At 50.5% G+C, this 17,696-nt stretch overlaps 1 protein-coding gene across 1 annotated transcript in view; it reads right to left on the reverse strand.

Moving 5' to 3' along the window:
• Window positions 1–17,696, reverse strand: part of PCNX1 (pecanex 1) — a 238,294-nt gene that overhangs the window by 4,861 nt on the left and 215,737 nt on the right. The window contains exon 35 of the transcript XR_004677042.1: window positions 629–905. The gene's annotated coding sequence lies outside the window, so the exon portion shown is untranslated. The remainder of the gene's footprint in view (window positions 1–628; window positions 906–17,696) is intronic.

The following is a 17,696-nucleotide window of genomic DNA, read 5'->3' on the forward strand; positions in this document are numbered from 1 at the left end:
TTTTATTTATCTGAGAGAGACAGAGATAGTGATAGAAATAGAGAGAGCATGAGCTGGGAGGAGACGGAGAAGCAGGCTCCCCACTGGGCAAGGAGCCCGATTGGGATTTGATCCCAAGAACCCAGGATCATGACCTGAGCCGAAGGCAGATGCTTAACCAACTGAGCCACCCAGGTGTCCTGACGAAGGCATTTTTTAAGGCAAATTGGCAATATCTTTTAAAGCTGTCATGTACACATGCTCTACTTTAACGATTTATTTCTAGAAAGCTGTTACTCAGAAATACACATGTGCACAAATATGTGTGTCTGTATGAGGATAATTATCATGGCATTATTTATAGTAGCAAACAATTTTGAAAATATCCAAAAGTACACCAACAATGTAAAGATATTACAGCATGAAATGCTGCACAGTTGTTAGAAAGAGCAGGATAGACTTATATGTACTGAAGTGGAAAGGTCCCTGAGACATATGAAGTGAACAGAGAAAGTAGCAGAGCAATATGCATAATATTCCATGTTTATGTATATGCCTCTTCCTATATAAATATAAATATAAATAAATAAATGGAGAGAGACACACACAAATATGTAAGAAAACGGACTGAACTGTTGAGAGCATTTACCTCTGGGAAAGAAGTCATCCTAGGAGGAGGTGGTGATGTGTTCTCATTCACTAAACGTTTCAGTTTCTTTCCTATGTCACGCTCTTCTCTGTAGGAGGATATATCCCCATGCTGTTGACCTTAGGAATGGCTATATGACTTGCTTTAGTCAGAGAAGTGATGTTGGTCACTTTTGTGCTGAGTTCTGGAAGTCAGGGCACCATTTGCCTTGTCCTTTTCTTTCTGCCATGAGATTGACAATGCTCCAGATAGTTAGGTTTTTCCATCAGCTTTGGTTCTGGAGTGAAGAAGGCAAAAAACACTGCTGTAGGGGACTCAGAGAAAACATCCAGTGTGAATAAGAAATATGCACTTGTGTCTACAGGCCACTGAGATTTGGGGATGTTTGTTACTATAGTATAACGTGACCTATTCTGACTGATACAAAAAGAGGAAGACTTCTACAGGTTTTTCTCTGTGTGTTTCTCTATTGCCTGAGCATTAAATATGTGTATGTGTATATATATTCATGTATTACTTGTATAATAAACTAGTTTTAAAAAATTGACATCTCTGCAAAATGACTTACAAGTGACTGCATGTCAAGGACCTATGGGATTGTTGACAAATAAAAATTGTGAAGTTCGGGCGCCTGGGTGGCTCAGTTGGTTAAGCGACTGCCTTCGGCTCAGGTCATGATCCTGGAGTCCCGGGATCGAGTCCCATATCGGGCTCCTTGCTCAGCAGGGGGTCTGCTTCTCCCTCTGACCCTCCCTCCTCTCATGTGCTCTCTCTCTCTCATTCTCTCTCTCAAATAAATAAATAAAATCTTTAAAAAAAAAAAATTGTGAAGTTCAATCCTAGGATTCCAAGGGCAATGTTGAAGTGCCTGCCTGAGACCGGCAGGCCGATACACCATGGCTACAGGCTACAGTGCTGTGAAAACGTGGTAGTTAGTTGGACATGTAAGAATTCTTCTTGTGTACTATAGTGGGGGAGATCAGGGCAGGAAACAGCTACCCACTCAACCACAGGGTCAAAGGCATCCCAATAAACGGTGAGACCACAGTGATTGCTTTTTTTTTTTTTTTTAAGATTGATTTACTTAAGAGAACGAGAAAGAGAGAGTGCATGAGTGGAGGGAGAGGCAGAGGGAGAGGGAGAGAATCTCAAGCTGACTCCATGCTGAGCACAGAGTTCAGTTGCAGGGTTCAACTGCAGGACCCTAAGACCATGACCTGAGCTGAAATCAAGAGTTGGCCACTTAACCAACTGAGCCGCTCAGGCGCCGCGCAGTGGTTGCTTTTAAAGCTATTGAAAGACACTGTTCTTCAGCAGTAAAGAGAGAGTGACAATTATTGCTGATTCTGAATATGTCTGAATATGTCTGTTTCTTTGGATGTATCCTGAACACAAAGAATCTGACAACACTGATCCAGAAATTATAAGTCATTGCATTGCATGCTTATTTCCTAGTGGCTGCTGCCCCTTTCCAGACTCTCCACACTCACTCAGAGACTGAGCCCCTCCTCTCAGTAGGTACTCTAATTGCAGTCAGCAGTATGGGTACCATCTTTGTTCGCAAACTCACAGCCATGCTGAGGCAGATCCGTGACAAATCTACACCCAGAGACAGGGCTAACAATAACAGCAGTAGTAACTCTTTCTCAAGGGAATGGTAGTTTCCAAGCACGGTGCCCCGTATACAATTTCTAAGTCTCAAAAAAGATCCTGCAAGCCAAGTGTAACTACCCCTACTTTTTCAGATGAGAAAATGGAAGTTGAGAGAAATTAAGGAACCCTCTTCAGTTCTGACATGCAGTAGATAGGGGTCAGTCTCAAGGTCTTGTTGTCTACAGCAAGTCACCTCCTCTTAAAGGGAGTTATTAATAATAGCTCAGGGCAGGGGGTGGCTAAGCTTCGAATCCGAGCTTTAACATTCAGAGTACCGTGCAGAGATCCAGCCTCTTGTTTCTGTTGTCCTCAGAGAGCGAGGCAGCGCCCTGGTTAGTGGCCAGCCCAGCAATCTGACTTAGGTTAGTTATGGTTAGCATTCCTCCCATTTCTGCCTGTACCGCCTCCTTCTTCTAGTGCTGGAAGTAAACATCTTGTTTGCTTGAGGCATGAGGGTGGGGGTGAGGGAAGTCTTCACAATAGCTCTGCTGTTGTGCAAAGGATTCTGGAAGAGGCAGATCTAGTTGTGGTGACACCGGGGACTCCAAGGTCCAACTCCTCAAGTCCCTTCTGTGACTGAGGTTAGGGAATTGGTCACAGCTATTTGCCCTCAGCTCAGTACCCTGTTTAACATTCTTCCTGGTTAAGCACTCAGCACAGAGAAATGCCCTAAGGAATCTAACTCAGGTCTGTTCTCAGTTACTTAAGGAAGTTTAACCTGAATGAGGATATGGCAAGGCTCCCAGTCCCAAAACTGCTTTCACATGGGGCTCGTTTTCCCACTCAGCAGGAGAGTAGAGAACAGTAAGTGGAGACGGTTTCACCAGAAGAGCCTAAAAGAGCCTGAAAGCCCGAACAAGAGGCCTTGGGGATGGTCTCCTTTCCTGGGCTCAGCTCTGGGGCTGAGGGTGCTGGGCTCAGTTGCCCTTGTGTCCACAATTCGACAAGGTCCCCCGAGCACCCAGAATAGAGCCAGGAGCTGCTTAGCCAGATGAGAGAAATTCTAGACAACCTACAGGATGGCAAGTCAGATTCCGGTGAGTGGCTCAGCTCCAGACTGTGCATGGAAGTAAGGAAAAAAGACTTGGCCCTGGGGTCAAGCACGGTGCCGAAAGGAGAATAGGAACTAAGTGTTGAATGAATAAAAACACAAACAAGGTGTACAGGGAAGGACATGCGCATTGGAAAACTCTATATACTGGATGTTTTCACAGTCTTTGGAGGGCCTGCTTTCTAGAAGGCTCATACTGAGGTAAATTCATGTGACCTTTGGTATTGTCTTGTCAGTTCAGACTGCTATAACAAAATACCACAGTCTGACAGATTTCTCACAGTTCTGGAGGTTGGAGTCCAAGGTCAAGGTGTGGGCTAGGTCAGTTCCTCGTGAGAGTCCAAGGTCAAGGTGTGGGCTAGGTCAGTTCCTCGTGAGAGTCCAAGGTCAAGGTGTGGGCTAGGTCAGTTCCTCGTGAGAGTCCAAGGTCAAGGTGTGGGCTAGGTCAGTTCCTCGTGAGAGCCCTCTTCCTGACTGGAAGCTGGCCGCCTTCTCCCTGTGCCTTCACATGATGGAGGTAAAGAGCTCTGGCCTCTCCACCCCTTCTTATAAGGATGTCAGTCCCACTGTGGGAGCCTCACCCTCATGACCTTATGTAAACCCAATCACCTCCTGAAGGACCCCTCTTCCAAATACCATCACAGTGCAGGTGAGCCATTCTCGTGGGACATAAACATTCAGTCCATAACAGTAGTGTATTAAGATGACATGTTTGGGGGACCTGCTTTTTACAGAAGTTTGATCACTGAGGTCGACAGAATTCTAAGACAGCCCCCAAGATTCCTGCCCCCACAGTGTGCCTGTCCTGTATAATCTCTTTCCTGGAGATGGGTGGGCCTGACCTAATCAGTTGAGCTCCTTAAAAGAGAGTCTAGAGGTCCCAGATGGAAGAAGGCAGAGAGACTGGAAGCATGAGAGAGATTTTGCTGGGGCCTTGAAGGAACTAACAGCTATGTTGTGAGAGAGCCTGTGGAAGGGGACATATGGTGAGATGTGGGAGGCTTCTAGGTCCTGAGGGCAGTGCCCAGAGATAGCCAACAAAAAAATGGGAACCTCAGTCCTACAACCAAAGGCAACTAAATTCTGCCCAAAGCTATGTGAGTGCAGAAGAGGACCCCATGCTTCAGATGTGGTTCCTCCCAGCTGACACCTGGATTTCAGCCTCCTGAGACCCGGAGCAGAGAACACAGCCACACCATGACAGGGTTTCTGATCAACAGACCTGAATGATCATAAATCTGCACTGTCTCAAACCAATAAAGTTTACTGTAATTTGTTACACAGCATAGAAAACTAATACGATCTCCTTTCTGCAACAGATCAGTCCAGACCTCTGGGTCCCTTTGTCTTCTTAAAAACAGCTTCTAGTTGGTTGTTCATTACATTTCCCCCTTGTATGAATAAACCACTTCCTTTCCATTTTCTTTTTCTTTTCTACCGGTTCCTTCGGGAATTTACATAGTAATTAAGATCCGCTGTGCACACACGCTGTTATTTTTAACACTATTTAACACAGAAAGCTCTATTACGTCCTTCCTAACCTCTACAAAGCATTTCCAGGGCATGCATCACTGTGAGGCTGTAGTCTTCCTCCTTCTCAACAATTGCTGGGGGCCCCCAAAGATGAACATTGTGTTTATTACGTTAACAGCGAGACAGAAGCCCGAACAACCTGCTGCTGGGCTTTTAAATATAGCAGCAGTCTCTTCTGGGCTTGAGGAAGAGCCACTTCAAATGTCTCCTAATTCCAGCAAGTTTCTGGTCTATAGAATAAAAAGTCTAAAAATGGCTCTGAACATATTTAAGTGCACTCGCAGGACGCCCCCCGCCCCAGCCACGCTGCCGCACGCGGGCAAGCGGGCCCTCGGGGCTCTTGGGCTTTGCAGGCAGCCTCTCAAGGACTGTTGCCCGGGGGTGAGATGCTGTCAGGGGAGAAAATGGGGAAGGCACGGATGTGGAGCCGTTCCAGGCCGGCCCCACGGTCACGTGGCGCAGTGGCATTGTCCTCCCTCCCTCGGTTCCCTGTTCTCATTGGCCGGACCGTTAGCGGCTGTATTCTTGCAGAGGGCTCCTCGCTGCATTTGAGAACCCACTCGATCTGGAGGCAATGTCCCGGCTCGGGCAATCCACTGAGTAAAGTCTGTGCGGCTTCCTTGGACCACCCAGGCCGGTTTTATTCTCAGGCCCCAACTCCCCGCTTCAGTGCCTCTCACCTTCCCCTTCACCCCGAATCTCTGGGTTTAGCCCGCGGGAAAAGAGTGCCTCTTTCCCCACTTCCAGCCACCTCCTGGGCTGACTGGCTGGGCTCCTCTCAAATGCACAGTGTGGCCGGGGAGATGGACCCCACCGTTTGGCCAGTCCTCTTCTAGAGCAGGAGAATGAGGACACAAGTGCTGCGAGTGGGGGAAGGGTGCGTCCCCGGCAGAAAATCAGCGTGCTGTTACCAGAAGAGGGTGGAATGGATGCTAGAATAGGGCACCCGAGGCCCTCTAGCCACCTGCCCTATTCTAAAGCAGGATAGGGTTGGGGACACTTCCGGCCTGGAGAGGCAATCGGGACCAAAGGATCTCTGCCCCCTCTATGCTTCCACGGAGCCACCCAGAATCCTACGCCTTTATCCGTCCATGTATATGCACCTCACCCAGCTCACCAGCCCACAAGTAGGATCAAGGTATACATTTATAGCACATTTTTTTTCTCTGCCTGGGCCCTCCAATTTCCTCGCACCCTCAAGGTGGTAGGAATTTCTGTACCCCTGAACTACATGCAAAAGAAAAGTACCGATTTGTTTTGCCCAATGTTATTTATATTGGGATCTATTTTAAAACCACTCTAATATAGAACAGTACACTTTAAAATGTATCCTAGTGGGATTGTCTATTTGATTAATGATACTTAAACCATGAATTTTATATTTAACCTAAGGAATGTGATTGATCCATTTATGTATTAAACTTGTATTTATTGAATATTGAGTAAGTGTTGGGATCCAAGGGAAACAAAGATATTCGACACTTCTCCTCCAAAAATTTACAATCTAGTAGATAAAATAAGTGCATAGCACAAAAATAGGAAATACGGTTCTATGTTAGAATCCATCTGTTTCTTTAAAAAGACAGCTTACTCTATGTTCACCTAACTCGTAGCTTGAGGAGTTTAACTGAAATTAGGAAAGGTTCTGCTCAGGTATCTGATATAAAAAAGGCCACTTGGCAGCTCTGAATTCCAGGAAAGATTCTGGAAGTTGGGGAGAGAGCTGTAGTGTTGAAAGGAAGCCTTTTGCTTCAAAATGAAGAATCTCTCGACCGCTCTGAAAGAAGCTATGTGAAACCCAATGAAGAAAATGACTCAATCCTTGATTGTTTGGCTTTTAACAAGAGCAAGGCCTAAGGGAAAGAACAACACATTGGCTTATCAACGGCACATTAACCATTTGGAGAACCTGTTGGTCAATAGATTGTGCAAAAGAACCCATTAAAGAAAATTAGTCATATGAAGTCGGAACAGAGAGTACACGTACTGGGCCTTAACAGTGTCTGCTGAAGTCACATCGTGGGTCCTGAGTTTGAACATCTCTAAGAAGGGCCCTGGTCGGCCTCTCTTTGGTCAAATGACTCTCTTGGACTGGTTAACTGGGGCCCAGGGGAAAGGTTATGTCATACAAAAGAGCTGATGAGTCTCTAGAAGCCATGCTTGGTTGGGGAAGGAACTGTGCAGAGGGTACATCACCTGGGGATAGGGTAGGGGTGGGGGTGGAGAAGAGCTGGTCAGACAAAATCATGGGTCTGCCCTGCCGGAAGTTAGCTGGGGACATGTCAGTAGCTCAACTTCCATTTCCTGCCACTCAGCACTGAGTTACTCTTGCTGCTTCTAGGGCTCAAATATTAAACCTCTGCTCTAAAGCACAAGCCAAGGATGAGGCAACAAATGGCTGCTTGGACTGCTGAAGCTGGGTAATGTCTTCAGCCCCGTACCACGTGAGTCCCCACTTGCATAGCCTGCCCCAGGCACTCAGTCTTCCTCGAACTGGACCCCTTAGGTGCTGGGGTCCTTACCCTGCACCTGGCCTGTGTTCCAAGCTTCGCCATGTCCTGGTGGGCATCCCTGACGCTTCCCGGATCCCACGGCTGCCCCCTTCCGGCTGCAGTTCACGGAGGCCTGCTTACCCCTCCACAAAGGCTACCTTCAAGACAAAGCTCCGTGTGAAGGTTTTGCAGAGCTCTGATGGGGGAGTGAAATAAGAGACTGAGGGAGTCAGTGTTCCCGGAGGCAGGCAGCACCAAAACATTCTGGGAGAGCTGGGTGACACCAAAAGACCATCTGGGGACTTCTTACTTTTTCCTGACTTCCTCTCCTCTCCATACTCCTGGCATAGGGAATTTGAGCTGGCTGGAGTGGGTGAGCGTGGTGAAATATGGGGGAAAAAAAAAAAAATCAAGTCAAGACTTGGCAGCCTCAAACCCCAGAATAACGAAATCTTACAGTGGATCCAGCTGTAGATACTTGGCTAGTTTAGGAGACTGCTTGAAAGCTACATGCAATGTACAAATCACAAGGCAAGCAAGAGTCTGCCCTCCAGCGCTTTCCATCTTCCTGGAGGCGACCCTTCAGAAACCTGCATGGGGGTCTTTGCCATCTCCTGCCCTTCCTAGGGGACTATAGGGTGAAAAGAGGACATGAGCCAAGCCTGCCAGTAGACCAGCAGTGCCGATTACTTCTTAGACCAGCGAAACCCCCTCTGAAGTTGTAAAAAGACAGCCTAGCATCTGTGCAGTTTCCAGAATTCCCAGGGACGACCTCTGAGACAGAGGCCACAGCCCATGTGTCAGACCAGAATGTTAACATGGCAGCATCAGAAAGGTTTCTCCTACTCTCTAGGGGGTGGAGAAATGATCAAAACATCCATTTTAAAACCCCAGGAATATGAGGAGGCATCATCTCTAATCCCTGGTCTTTAGAAAAAACATCACTAGACTTTTTTTTTTTTAACGCTAACTCTCAAAAGGAAGGGGGTGGCCGAGATGGTGCTAAAGCCCCAGACATTTTCTTCGTTCTTTTTGTTCCGAGTGTAGACAGTCAACTGCCGGGTTTTGGTGGAGGCAATGTGGCACAGTAGGAAAAAGATGGATCTAGAAGGCAGGCAACCGGGAGGGATCCCAGCTGGGCATTTCTTAGCTGCGTGACCTTGGACAGTTTGTATGACCTTTTGAGCCTTAATTTCCCTTATCTAGAAAATGGACACACTAATAGAATCTCCCTGATGTGAAAAATTAAACAAACTCGCAGACTCTCAGCTCATTGCTTGGCGCACGGGGGAATCTGAGGAAGACAAGTGTTTTTTGGAGAGGGAGAGCGTAAAAGGTGGAACAGGGTGAAAGCAGGATCTTAGGAAGGTGTCGTGACTGAGCCACACCCATGTCACAGAAAGCTCTTTGAGGTTCTGCCTTCGTCAGGCTCATCCCACACCAAGCATGGGCCTCCTGGAGACCAGGCCTTCAGGAAGTGTTTGCTACCTGGGCCTGGGCCCCGGTGAGGGAGAGGCTTACAGGAGGGGAAGGCAGGCAGGCGAGAAAGGACGGAGAAGCAGGCGTGAGGCAGCGGTGGGGATGAAGGATAATACGGTGACAAAGCCTGAATGGTGGAAAGTGCCCTGTCTTCAGAGCCCCCATAAAATTAATGGACTTGTGATAGAATCATTTCCAAAGTGCTTTGGAAGCCAGATGAACGCTTATGTCATTGTTTTTACTGCAAGCTTAAGTGAAAATAATGAGCCCCATTCCTGCCTGCAGGGAACGTTCTGGTTCCGCCATCGTTTTTGCTTTTCTCTTTCTAGCCTTGCTGAGATGGGGCCTTCCCAGACGCCCTTGTGACTTGCTACCTGCTCTGTGAGGCTGTCTGGGCAGCTAGTGCGGGGGAAAGCGCTTCGAGGTAGAGTGGGGCAGGGAGGGCCCACCCACACACATCCCACCTCTCCTGGCAGATGGGCGCAAAACCCCAAAAGCGAACCAAATTCTGAGGCTCGGCGCCTGGGGCGGGGGGGCTTCGAAGCCTGTCTGAGGAGCCATAGTTAGACATGACTGTCATTGGAGACCCAGACCGCTGCACAGATAGGTTAATGGCTGGTGTGGGGAGGAGAAAACACCAGACCCAGAGATATGGCAGGGTCCTCCCCCCTGCTTTGCATCTCACGCTCTGTTGGGCCCATTAACCTGTCTGGACCTTTGTTTCTCCCCTGCAAGCATCCCTGACCCCACCTGTGGTTAAGATGACCTTTAGCCTGTCTTCCCAAGCTCTACGGCCCAGATTTTTACCTGGCATGGATTTCACCCTATCTGGCATGACATTTCTTTTTATCCTTTAGTTAATTGTGTATACAACTCTTGACGCAGCAGATTATAAGCTCTTCGAGGGCAGGGATTGGTGGGAAACACAGTTCATAATTATCCATTTTTATTCACTCAACAAGTATTGGCCAAGCCCCCCAGGGACTGTGCTAAATGTCTAAAAATGGAGCAGTGAGCAACTCAGATGAAAATCCCTGCTCTCAGAGTTTTCCTTCTGGTGTAGAAGGCAGATAATAATGACAAAACATAACCTAAGCAAGAAAACTAAAAGCAGGGCTCCTGCATCACACAACTCCAGGGGGCGCTATTCCTACAGAATACACTGCTAATGGTGCCCCCTGGATTATGCAAGAGCAGTTGCGCCGGTGATAGGCTATCCCCAGGGTCTGGCCCAACGCCTGATATATGGTAAGCATTCTGGCAACATTTATTAAAGAGTAAGTAAAGGCGTAAATGAGTGGTCTTTCTGCATGCGGTAACATCTTTTCATATCTGACCATATCCATTTTTCTCTCCTTTCTGCATATGCTTCTTGCATCCTCCTGCTTGAGGTTAGGCAGGGCCACGAGACTAAGTCTGTTCCGTGACCAGCAGAAGTGCCAGGATTCACTTTTGGGCGGGTGCCTGGCCCTCTCCAGCTTTTTCTGCTGCTGCCCCAGTGACCAACGTAGCTACAAGATGTGGATTCTCTATCATCGGAGCCCCTGAGTGATTCTGTGGAGAACAGATCTTCAGAGGAATCATTTGCAGGCTAAGCCTTTGTTATGTTCCGTTAAGGCACAGAGACTTTGGGGTTGTTCGCTCTCTTGGTAGATACTAATCTATTCTGACTAATGCTCCCACCCGCTGATGAGCTCTTTCAAGTTCAGGCCCCTGGGCCAGTTATTGGACCCAGCACAGGGGTGATCAGCAAATGCTAAAAACAAAACCTGATAGACAGGGCGCCTGGGTGGCTCAGATGGTTAGGCGTCTGCCTTCGGCTCAGGTCATGATCCCAGGGTCCTGGGATCGAGTCCCACATCGGGCTCCCTGCTCCTTGGGAGCCTGCTTCTCTCTCTCTCTCTCTCTCTCTCTGTCTCTCATGAATAAATAAATAAAATCTTTAAATAAAAAAAAAAAAACCTGATAGACAAAAGAGTAATGCACATTGATGATTAAGTATTATCAGTGCCTTTTCCTTCAGCTGGAATCCCTCAGCTCTTCAGTAATGGACTCCAGTGGGCCCTGGGCCTGGCCACCTTGACCGGCTTGTTCACTGCCAATGGGTGGGTTTCCTTCTACCCCCAAGGTCCTCTCTGCAGTGGGGGAGGTAATGCTGCCCTTTTCCACATAGTAAAAAACACACCAGTTTCTTTCCATGGGATGCAAACAATCTGGAGGAAGGACATGATTTAGGAAAACTCTAGCCCCCCACCATGTTGAGCAATTGGGGTCTTCGCCCATCCAAGCCCCCCAGTGTGGCTCACACAAAACAGAGAGAGATCCTCACAGCTGTGCTCTGAGTATGGTCAGAGATATAGACCAAAACATTCCCTTCCTCACAGGGTCAGGAAGACACTGCTTGGATCCATTTCCTTAGACCAGGGATTATCAAACCTGGCAGGTATCTGTATCACCTGGAGGGCTTGTGCAAAGAGTCTGTCAGCTCTCACCTCCAGAGTTTGAGACACAGTGCATCTGGGGTGGGGTCTGAGAATTTGCATTTCTAGTAAGTTCCCACATGATGCTGCCGCTGCTGATCCATCCCTTAGACTGTGATGCTCGGTCTCTCAAAGCCAAGGTTAAGTGTTGATACCTTGAGAGTAACACTATAACCTGCTACCATCCATTAACGGTAGAGGATGCATGCCTTCTTTCAGATTACCCAGATCGGGAAGAGGGAAAGGTAAGTTTCAGGGAGGGGAGGGGAGGGCCTGGGAAAGAATCCAGAGTGAGGGTTGCTGCCCAGAGGGGAGGGCAGACGTGTGTCATACAGAAAGGTCCCAGGATGAGAGCCAGAAGGAACCTGGGGCCGATCTGGGTGCAGAGGTGGCCAGGGAAAACACGTTTGAGAGCTGGTCATTGGGTGGTAAAAAGAGCACTGGACTTGGAGTCCGGAAACTTGCAGTCCTCTCCCATAGGGCCTTGCAGCTGCTGGCCGCCACCAGGGTGAGCCACTCTGGAGGCATCTGAAGCCGATCGCTAACATCTCCCACTGGTAGAGCCCGCCCAGTTTCTGTGCCCAGGGCACCATCGGCACCAGGCCTGAGACCCAGCGCGGGAAACCTCCAGACAGTGCAAAGCGCTCTGCCATCTTCTTGCCGACTTCTTACCCGCGCTCCTGGCAGGGTTGTGCTGTGCCAAGGGTTAGCGTGGGTGGCCGTGACTCACTCAGCCTCGCGCGGAAGCAGATGCCGCCAGCGCTGCCACGGAAACAGGCTAAATCCGTCCCAGTCCCCGTAGGGGGCAGAGAACAAGCTGCCTGCAGCCAGTGAGTCGGGGCCGCGCTGGTTCCGCCGTGGGTGCAGCCGGGGAAGCAGCGAGCCCAGCCTGTACCGTGCTGGCCCCGGCTCTGCCCCCGGAGCTGGGCTGGTGGCGGCAGCAACAGGAGCCGGTGCAGGGATGGGAGCACGTGGCCAGGGGCAGACGGGAGGCTGTGTGTGCTCGGGGCACAGACTGTGCGATGTTTATGCTTATTGGGGTGGGGGGAAGGGATGAGACCCGCACTCTTGACTCTCTTCCTGCACTTTTTGGAAAGGTCTAACTCCTCTGAAGCTGCTCCCTTACTAGACAATGTGGAGCTGCCCTCCCTCCCAGCTGGCCAGAAATATTACCACCACCGCCCCCGCCCCCCCACTGAGAAGGGGAAACTGAGGCCAGACGTTGCAATGACCTAAGCAAAGTCCCACAGCTTTCAGAGGCACAGTCAGGCTGGGCTCCCGATACCCTGAACACTGGATCCTCATTGTTTCCCCTGGACACTGCCTCCCCAGGAAACAATCTGCTGGGCCTTGGGCAGTTTGCTTTGTCATGAATATCTGCTCTTCAAAGCAGTGGGTAGTGCCGTTAATAACACACTCTGCTTTTCCTAAGAGCAGCAGTGAGTCTCCAGCCAGCTCGCCCCACCTTCATCAGCTCCTAAGCTGGGCCAGCGAGTTTCCACCTGCCCTACCAACTAGCCAGCGGAAACCCCGAGTCTCCTGTTTGCCCAATATCCTATCATTACCGAGTTAGGAACAGAGCCAGAGCTGGGTGTCCTAGGTTTGTAGACCAGCTTCCCCTACCCCCGTGCATGTCCTACCTGGTGATTCTCGTGCCATTTCCCCAGGTGCCCCCTTTCTATTCCCAGCAGAGGCTCACAACTGGGTGTGGTGGCATCCACACATCTTTATGCCTGGAGGCCCCTCAGCCCCACCACAGCCACTGCCCCCTTCGCCAAGCCCCCTGCTGCGGGGGGCGGGGTGGCTGGGAGCAACCTTCCGCTTCCTTTTCATGGTGGAGTAAAGGCCTTTCCCTGCCCTCCCTGTGTCTTTGATCCATCGTGTCCTTTCTCCTAATTGCTCAACTTCGGCCTTTCTGTGAGCTCCTCCTCAGTCTGTAAACATGCTTCTGTCTCTCTCACGAGAAAAAGCAATGAAACGAACAGGTCACTCTCCTTCCCTAACCGAAGAGCTGCTTCTTAAAGTGGCCTGAGGTTGTCCTCTCCCCTTTCCTACCTCCGGAGAGCTCCAAGTGTCTCCCTGGGAAGCCCCGCTCTTCCTCCTCGCTGGCTGCCCCGCCACCTGCTGGTGTCCCCTGACCCCCCCCCCACCCCACCCCATGGTCATATCAACACCTGAGGCAGTCTCTGATATCCCCAACCTGTCTGGACCTCAGGGCACCAGAGAGGGCTGGGGTCCTCCCACCCCTGCCGCCAGGCATCTTCTCTCCATCAAGCAGTTAGACTTGTGCTCAGCCTTCCGGACCCATCCCCTTGAGCTCCAGCCTTTGCCCTCCTTACCCTCCCCTGCCCCCAAACCGGGCTCTCCACCAGTCTATAGGACCAGCTAAAAAAAGGGATATCTGTTATCCCCTTCATCTCTTCGGGCTTTTTCCCTACCAAAAATATTTTATCCTCCCCAAGTTAAAGGAGACAATCTCCCCTGCTTGGGAGAGACACAGGCAGGGACTGGAGGGTGTGTAGGGTGGGGAGGAGAGCAGGGGGCTCCTGTGGGGGCGCTGGGAGCAGGAGCCTACAGCCAACAGGGCCCTTCTGCACTGGGTCAATTCTTACGAAACGGAGCAGAATCCTAAAAAAAGAGACCACTACAGAGTAGAAGGAGAGGGTCTCATTCTGTCTTGAAGCTGAAGGGTAGCTTTGAAAGAGGTGGGAGAAAATGTTTCCTTTGATCATAGTCTAAGAACCACCTGGAAAGCCGGGCGGACTCGTCTCTTCCCAGCTTTGCTGGGTCAGATGTCCTGTGAGGGCACCACGCTTCCCTGCCTGAGCACCTGCACCACGACGGCGAGTGGCCCGCCCCACCGCCGCCCTCCTCCCTGTGCCACTCTGCAGGGCAGGGAGGTGGCTCCCACTGGAGTCAGCCCGCTGAGACCCAAGGCAGAAAGGGCCTGTGCCTTCGGTCAATGCACTTTGCGGACTCTGAAGCTCTCAACTCAAGGTGCCCCTGAAAATGGCAAGCAATTCTCTGACACCAGAGCCCAGGCTGTCAGCTGGCCAACTCCCATCCCAGGAGAAGACTTGGCCAGGCTTCTGGAAACGGCACAGAAAACCCAACACACTGAGCAGCCCCACATAGATTCTTTCCAAAGCCGCTTGGCATTCACCAAAATGCAGACTGTCACATTTCAGAGGGGACAGTCCTGCTTGCTTAGGCAGGACTACTATCAGATGACCCACCTGTGAGGTTTGACGAGTTCCCAGAGCAGAAGGCTCCCTGGGGGACTAGGAATCTATAGAAGGGACTTTGGGAAATGGAAAGGTCTTCCTGATTTTGATCTGAAATCTGCCTCCTTGTAACTTCCACCCACCTGATTCCGCTCACTGGTCCTTGGAAGAAAATGTCTCATCATGCATTGAATTGGTCTTATGGTAGGTAGCTAGAGGAGGCGAGGATGGGCTTGTTTGCCTCTTTTCTAGAATGAGATACCTCTGGAGGCCAAGGGGGTTGTGAAAAAGCTACAGGGGGAGCTGGTGAGAGAACGAAAGTGTCTCCACTCTTCAGGTCAGTCCCTTCCATTAACCTGCGGTTCTTCATCCTTGCCAGGTGTTTCTGAGCACCTACCACACACATGTGGAACGCTGGAAGCCTAGGACCCCCTCGCCCCTTTCCAGAGAGTCCTCAGTTCCAGCTTGTCCAGTGCACACACACACACACACACACGATTCACAGCACATGCTCAGCCAGCAGCTGGGGTGGCTCCTCTTCACCCAGGAAGGTCAGTCTGGAAAACCAGGTTTCTTCCTTACTTTCAGCTGCACACACACCCCCTTCCCCCCCACCACAGGCCAACAGGCAGGAAAGGGACCATGTGGAGAAGCTGCTCTTAATCAAAGAGAAGGGCCTGAACTTAAGGAGAAGGGCCTGGAGAAGAGTTTGGAAATGACAGCCATCAGCGCTGGGCTTGGAAAGACGGCAGAGAGAGAGCTCGTGGGTGTGTGGGTGGGAGGGTGCTCACCGGTGCCAAGGCTGAGTCGTGTGGCAGCAGGGAAGGCGGGGAGCAGGGCCCTGAGTGGTGCCAGAGCTGCAAACCAGAACCGCAAGGCCTGGTCTCCACAAAGGCAGGTCCTAGCAACTTCCAAGCCCTTGGCCGGGCTCCACCCCCAGAGATGTGCCCTCATCCTTCTTAAAGGCACGGTGCTCCAATTCCCGTGTCGGGCTGAATATCCAGCCCGCAGCATTAGTGCTCAGTCCTCCAGGCTTCGTTTTCTCTCCCTTGGGTGGCAACATTGACTCTACCAAATCCTTTAGGCAAGAGAGACCCAGGCTCTATGCTCTGCAGCTTGTGGATGCAAGAACTGACATCTTCTCTCATGGACCAAATGTGTCTCCCCCCACCCCCAAATTCATATGTTGAGGCCCTACCCCTCAGTGTGGTTGGTATTAGAAGGGGGGCCTCCAGGAGGTAATTAGGTTTAGATGCGGTCTGGAGGGTGGAGACCCCATCGTGGGATTAGGGTCCGAAGAAGCAGTCAGACCAGAACTTTCTCTTGCCGCCATGTGAAGACACAGAACGGTAGCCCGGCGCCTGCGAGCCAGGAAACGAATCCTTGACCAGGAGCCAAATTTGCCAGCACCTTGATCTTGGACTTCCCAGCCTCCAGAACTGAGAGAGATAAATGCCTCTAGTTTCTAAGCCACCGGGTCTGTGGTATTCTGTTAGAGCAGCCTGAGCTAAGACAACCTCTCAGATGCTCAGAAGGAGAATCTGCAGAGATTTGGTAACCCAAAGAGCACTGCAGAGAAGGCCAGATGTGCCAAGCTCCGTTTCTCATGGTGGAAGGGGCAGGGAAAGAGAACTGTCATCTCTGTGAAGGCCGCCTTTGGCCCTGATCTCTGGCTGTCACCAAGCTGAAGGGCGAGTGTTGGAATTCAGGGCTCCTGGTATGGATCTGACAAAAGACGGTTCCAGAAGAGGTGAATATTCCCAAGTAATAGTGGGCTGAGGAATTCCAGACAGGTGCGAAATGAAAGTTAGACCCAGGCACTCATCCCGTCTTTGCCATGAGTAGCTGTGCAGCCTTGGGAAATCACCGCTCCTCTCTGAACTTGGGTTATTTCATCTCCCACCCGAGGATAAAACCTGGTCCGCTCCACCTTCTTCAAGGAGGGCTGTAATCTGACATATATGAAGGCACTTTGAAAAAAATGTAAATAGAAGGATGAATTTTTTTTTTGAGAGAGAGAGAGAGAGAGCATGCTTAGTTAGCACTGGAGAAACCAAGAAAGGCTTCAGCGACGAGGAACCAAGGAGGAGCCAAGTGGCCTGGACAGATGCCATTCATAATGACAGTTTCATCTGGGCCAAGGCAGAGAATTCCTATGTGAGATCCTGGGAGGAGACAGGGACACTAGGAGGCTGAGTCAGAGGGGTGGATACACAGAGGCGCACAGGACCATAGACAGATCCCTAGCCCAGTGGAGCCAGGGTAAGAGGCTCAAGTCAGCGTCCCTGAGCCTAGAGCCCAGACCAGGTAAGGGTAGAATCTGCTTGCAGATAGCGCCAGAGTAACTAAGCCTTCCAGGTGAGCCATGGATACCCGGCCTATAGTTTTGGCTCAGTGTCACAGGCCATGGGATGTGGGGCACGTGGGATGAGCCTACTGACTGAAAGGACCAGGTGAAGTGCAGACAGTGGGGAGGATTTCAGGATGTGGAGAGATCCTGGGTGATGGGTGGGAAGGGAGTGGGCTCAAGTTCCAGCAACGGTATGGTGACATGACAGGCCCGGGCTGGGAAGACAAAGTCTGGAAATGCGGCCCAGTATCACGTGGGCATATTTGGGGGGGGTGGGGGTCAAAATGTAAAGCAAGGATGGAAAGCCAGGTAAGGCCAGGGCTTGATGCCCACCAAGAAATGTGGACTTTTTCCTGCAGGCAATGGGGGGCCATTGGCTGGTTTTGAGAGTATCTTGATAGGGCTGGTTACCCGCAACAGTGTGGGAAACTCAAGGCAAAAATGACAATTTGGCAAGAAGTAACAGAGAGAATTACTAGAGCAGAGGTTGTAGAGAATAAAGGACAGCAGGGTGATTGGCTCCACAATCAATCGTCGCCAAGTAGTGACACCTCTGAAAGGACTTTCCTTGTTCTGGGAGCTTCTACCATTTCTGCCCCCTTCCTAACAGCACTCAGGTTTCCTTTTGAGGCATTAACTCCTCCTGGATACAGCCTGACAGGGCCTATCCCTAGCTCAGGAGCAAGCCTGTGCCTCTAGCTGGGACGATCTGCAAGGCCTCCCTGGAACCCGAATCTCCAGCAGAATGAAACGAAAAAGGTGAAGGGTAGGATTCTGCCCTCCCGCGCACTCTGTCCACCATAAGG

Source organism: Mirounga leonina, unplaced genomic scaffold, assembly GCF_011800145.1.
Source record: "Mirounga leonina isolate KUSES-001 unplaced genomic scaffold, KU_Mleo_1.0 Mir_82, whole genome shotgun sequence".
Taxonomy (NCBI): Eukaryota; Metazoa; Chordata; class Mammalia; order Carnivora; family Phocidae; genus Mirounga; species Mirounga leonina.